This window comes from Tursiops truncatus, chromosome 1, assembly GCF_011762595.2.
Source record: "Tursiops truncatus isolate mTurTru1 chromosome 1, mTurTru1.mat.Y, whole genome shotgun sequence".
NCBI classification, from domain to species: Eukaryota; Metazoa; Chordata; class Mammalia; order Artiodactyla; family Delphinidae; genus Tursiops; species Tursiops truncatus.
Window position 1 is genome coordinate 23,263,211 of NC_047034.1, and position 6,003 is coordinate 23,269,213.

Genomic DNA, 6,003 nt, shown 5'->3' on the forward strand with positions numbered 1-6,003 from the left:
AAGCCCACATGCTCTAAGGCCCATGTGCTGCAACTATTGAAGCCTGCACTCCTAGAGCCTGTGCTCCACAACAAGAGAAACGACCACAATGAGAAGCCCATGCACCACAATGAAGAGTAGCCCCTGCTCGACGCAACTAGAGAAAGCCTGCACGCAGCAACAAAGACCCAATGCAGTCAAAAATAAATAAATAAAACAAATAAAAAATTATATAAATAAACAAAAACACCCTTACAGACACAGACACATTCAGAGTAATGTTTAATCACATATCTGGCCCACCATGGCCCAGCCAAGTTGACACATAAAATTAACCTTCACAAACCTCAACCCAAATCCCAGCCCTAATCCTAATCTTCTCCACAAAGAGTTCATTCTCCCTACCAAGCTGATACCTCTGCAGATAGGCTGGTTGACATGATGAAAGAGGTCCACTTGGTGGGTGAAGTGGGTGTGGACACAATGGGTCTCATGAAGCCAGCCTACCTTGGCACAGGGGGTTAACAGCCGGTGGGGAGGGGAGTGCAGAACCACAGCAGGAACGTTATGTTCTCAGACCCAGGCCCACCAGGCAGCATGAACACTGGTGGTATTGCTGTATAAAGTGGTGTAACTTCAGAATGCTATGTTACCATTTGGCCTTCATGTTGAGTTTAAGTACAATTGTAGCAAACTCTGCTGATTTTTATTTCACAGGCTTAGATTTAATGGCTTTTGAATTCATCTTCTCAACCTATGTAAATTATCTACTGTGGTCTCAAATCCAGCAATTTTTATAAGAGGACTGTGGTGTTTTTTGTTTTTTTTTTTTTCTTTTGAGGACTGTAATTTTTGTAGGAGGATTTCATACCAGCTTCTGTTAGCACTGGCTCACTGGGCATGGACCCAATAGAAGATTCAAATGAAGAATGAAAGAGCATTAGTGAAATTCATAGGAACAAGGAACACTTTTTAGAGAGCAGAAGAAAAGCAATAGATGGCCCTGTTTTGGTACAATTCAACAAATGTTTTTTTGGATACATGCAAAGAACTGAGATTGGCACTGCTAGAAATCAAATACAAGAGAAATGGTTACCAGGCATGGGGATGGGGAAACTGGAGAGGAGGTGGCAGGATCAACACACAAATCACTTCCCACACCCTCATTCTGTGCTTCAGTGTTACAGTATCAGAAAGGCCTTCCTGTGCACTCTACGGAAAAAGACAACCCTCCTGTATGAGTCCGGGTCCCACGGGAAACAGAAGGTACATTCCACAAGGATTTTGAAGAACATTAATGAAGAGCTGGGAGTAGGGAAAGGAAACTAGGGATAGTGAGGAACCCAGGGACCAGCTTCACTGAGAGGCTGTTCCCAATCCCAGACCTGAAGAGGTAGGAGGAGGGAATGGGAGTCTCAGCATCTCGTTAGAGCTGGAGTGGCCTAAGAGGCACTGTTGTCTAGAGCTGCAGTCCTGAAGGGATGCAGCCCCTGCCGGGACCGAGGACAAGAGGAAGCTGAGAAGACATTCCTTCTCCTCCCACCAATGGTGTGTTGAAACTGGCTTATCCTGGTTCATCAGGGCCCACGGTAAGCATCTCTTTCCAACTCCGACATCAAGATGGCTGTTTGAAATCTCTCAAGGTGGAGTATTTACACCACAGAAATGGGCAAATGCTACAAATCAGGTTGCTTTTCCTTGGAGAGCTGGTTGCTAAACACTTACTGCCACACCACTGCCCCCCATTCTCTCATCTCCTCTTTCTGCCTAAGCCAATAGGAAGGCAGAGGGTGAGGGAGCTTGGGTGAAAGAAGCCTTGTAGGCCAGTCCCTGGGGCATGGAACAGGGCTGAGAGGGAGGACGATGGGTGAATTGTATGGGAGGGAGGGACAGTAAGCAGAGAATAGCCAGCACAGCCCACTGTCACTTTTGATCCCTTTACCCTGTTCTAATTGTTTTAAGGAACTCATCACCACCAGCCATATTGCAGGTTCATGGTTGACCACCTGGCTCTCTCCCTAGAGGGGAAGCTCTTGGAGAAAAGGGACTTTGTTTTCTTTTCTAACATGTCTTTAGTACTTCCAACAGCAACAGATTCTCAGTAACTTTTTTTTTTTTTTAAGTTTCAGATTATTTATTAATCAGTGTAAACCCCAACACAATACACCAACATGATCACGCATTGAGAGGGGAACCATTTCCTGGTCAAGTGCAAAATTGTGCAGATGGCTTCTGGAAGACCTTCATTCTAAGCAGCTTTATAGTGAAACGTTTCATTTAGAAGTCTGGACCTTCTTTCTTCACTTTGCTGTAATCTACATTCACTGGGTAGAACTTGTATTAATCATTGGAGCCCACTTTGTTCCAGGGTTCTGGGTTATTCTTTCTGTCCCAACTGACATCTGGGTTGAACAATGCCAGGCTCCAGACATAGAGTGCTCCTCCAGTACCTCCTGCTCCAATAAATACGAAGAGGGGGATCAAGCTAGGATGATTCTTGGCCTGACCAATGATCTGGTGGAGCACGGTTGTGACACAGGCCTCGAGTAAATAATTTTGTTGAATGAAAGAGTATAAGGCAGAATTTAAGTGGCTTAAGAGGAGTGCTGGGTTATGCAGAGGAGAGATTCCATCTAGCATGGAGTGTGAGGCACCCGTGCAACACCCAGGGAGAAAGGTCTAGCAGGCAGGTGGAGAAACAGAGGTTAGGGTTGAAGATACAACCTGATTGAGGATTGTGTCAGATTGAGGGCCTGATCATGGAGGATACCAGTCTGCTGGATATCACTGGAAGAACGTCAAAGGAGGGGACAAAGGCCAAAGACAAGCCAAAGGAGAGGGGAAGGGAGAACCAAGGAAGCAGACAGAGAAGGTCCAGACAGAGAAACAGGCAAATGAGCATGAGGTGTGGAATTTAAGGAAGGAGCATGTCAGAGAGAAGGAAGTGAGTGATGCCAGTAAAAATTGGCATTTAGTGAACACTCAACCCGTGTTTGTGCTGAATGAGGTTGAAATGAAGCCTGAGATATGGGAGTAGGGAAAGGAAAGCCTTACAGCCTTACAGTCTTACATTATACAGTCCACTAGACTGTATAATGAGGAAATTACTTGTGACCTACAGGAGTCATTTTAATAAAGAGGTGGATTCAGAAGCCAGATTCCAGTGAGTAGAGAAGTGAATGGATCACTTTAAAAATTAAGTATAATGCTACAACACAGATGAAACTTGAAAACACGCTAAGTAAGAAAAGCCAGTCACAAAAGACCATGTATTGTGTGATTGCATAACTCTGTGAAGATACTAAAAACCATTGAATTGTATACTTTAAATGGGTGAATGTATTGTATGTGAATTATATGTCAATAGAACTGTTATTTAAAAATTTGTTATGCTTATACAACTCAATATCAAAAACCAGACAACCCAATCAAAAAATGGGCAGAAGACCTAAATAGACATTTCTCCAAAGAAGACATACAGTTGGTCAGTAGGCATATGAAAAGATGCTCAACATCACTATTAGAGAAATGCAAATCAAAACTACAATGAGGTATCACTTCACACTGGTCAGAATGGCCATCATCAAAATGCCTACAAATAATAAATGCTGGAGAGGGTGTGGAGAAAAGGGAACCCTCCTACACTCTTGGTGGGAATGTAAATTGGTGCAGCCAGTATGGAAAACAGTATGGAGGTTCCTTAAAAAACTTAAAATAGAGTTACCATATGATCCAGCATTTTCACTTCTGGGCATACACCTGAAGAAAACTCTAATTCGAAAAGATCCATGCATCCCAATGTTCATAGCAGCACTATTTACAATAGCCAAGACGTGGAAGCAACCCAAGTGTCCATCAATAGATGAACGGATAAAGAAGATGTGATATATCTATACACATCTATCTATCTATCTACCTATCTATCTAAATCAGCCATAAAAAAGAATGAAATGGACTTCCCTGGTGGTCCAGTGGTTAAGAATCTGCTTGCCAATGCAGAGGACATGGGTTCAATCCCTGGTACGGGAAGACCCCACATGCCGTGGGGCAACTAAGCCAATGTGCCACAACTACTGAGTCCGTGCTCTAGAGCCCATAAGCCGCAACTACTGAGCTCGCGTGCTGCAGCTACTGAAGCCCACGTGCCTAGAGCCTGTGCTCTGCAACAAGAGAAGCCACCGCAATGAGAAGCCCGCGCGCCGCAATAAAGAGTAGCCTCTGCTCGCCACAACTAGAGAAAGCCCACACACAGCAATGAAGACCCAGTGCAGCCAAAAAAAAAAAAAAAGAAACAATGCCAAATGCAGCAACATGGATGGACCTAGAGATTATGATACTAAGTGAAGTCAGACAGAAAAACACAAATATCATCTGATATCACTTACATGTAGAATTTAAAATATGATATAAATGATGAATCTATTTACAAAACAGAAACATACTCTCAGAGATTGACTTATGGTTACCAAATGGGAAAGGGGCAGGGAGTGATAAATTAGGAGTTTGGGATTAGCAGATAAAGAAAATTAGGAGTTTGGGATTAGCAGATAAAAACTACTATATATAAAATAAACAACAAGGTCCTACTGTATAGTATACGGAACTATATTCAGTATCTTGTAATAAACTATAATGGAAAAGAATATGAAAAAGAATCACTGAATCACTTTGTTGTACACCTGAAACTAACACAACATTGTAAATCAACTATACTTCAATAAAAATAAATAAAAATTTATTATGAAATATTTTTACTTACAAATACATACCCTGTATTTCATCTGCTCTTAGACACCATCAATTGTCAGAAGCATCTTTTTTTTTTTTTTTGGCCATGCTGCTTGGCATGCAGGATCTTAGTTCCTTGACCAGGGATCGAACCCACGCCCCCTGCAGTGGAAGCACGGAGTCTTAACCACTGGACACTTCCCTTAACTACAGGGAAGTCCCAGAGGCAGCATTGTTTTATGTACCACAGAGAAAGATAATAGCCTACCACCTAAACTATGGCACAAGGCCATTCTTACCACATTGGTTGTGAGATGCATCCCAATTTCAGAGAGATTACATTTTTAACATGTGAGCTTTAGAATCCATGAAATAAGGTGCATAGCATACCTGTGTTGTTGCAGAGGGGGCAGGTGTGGCTGGATATAGGCAATGTACTAAACAAGTATAAGAGTCTGAGTACTCGAGGACTCACCCTCGGTACAGTTGTAGCCCTTTCTTTTTCCCCCTCCCTCCCGCTGCAGTGACCACCATCTTGGTTTTTTTGTTTTGTTTTTTTTAATGTGGTACAATATATATAACATAAAACTTGCCATTCTAATAATTTTTAAGTGTACAGTTCAGTGGCATTAAGAACATTCACATTGTTGTGCAACTATTACCAGTATCCACCTCCAGAACTTTTTCATCATCCCAAACTAAAGTTAAACAAACTGAGTTAAACAATACCTCCTCATTCCTCCCTTCCCCAGACCTCGTAACCACTGTTTTTACCTTCTTCCTCTATGAATTTGGCTACTCTAGGTACTTCATGTAAGTAGATAAGGGCAATATTCGTCCTTTGGTGATTGGCTTATTTTACTCACCATAATATTTTCCAGGTCCATTCATGTTGTAGCCTGTGTCCGAATTTTCTTCCTTTTAAAGGCTGAATAATATTCTACTGTATGTATGTATATACCACATCTTACTTATCCATTCATCTGTTGATGGACATTTGGGTTGTTTCCACCTTTCGGCTATTGTGAATAGTGCTACTACGAACACTGGTGCACAGATAGCTGAGTCCCAGCTTTCTTTTGTGTATATACCCAGAAGTGGGAATTGCTGGGTCAAATGTAATTCTATGTTGAATAATTTGAGGAATTGCCAGATTGTTTTCCACAGTGGCTGCACCATTTTACATTTTCACCAGCAATGTACAAGGGTCTCAATTTCTCCACAGCCAGCATTTGTTTCTCTCTCTCTCTCTCTCTGTGTGTGTGTGTGTGTGTGTGTGTGTGTGTGTGTTTAAAT

At 42.2% G+C, this 6,003-nt stretch overlaps 1 pseudogene; it reads right to left on the reverse strand.

Moving 5' to 3' along the window:
- Nucleotides 1–2,212: 2,212 nt before the first annotated feature.
- Nucleotides 2,213–2,619, reverse strand: LOC101328938 (cytochrome c oxidase subunit NDUFA4 pseudogene; annotated as a pseudogene).
- Between the last annotated feature and the right edge of the window lie 3,384 nt (nt 2,620–6,003).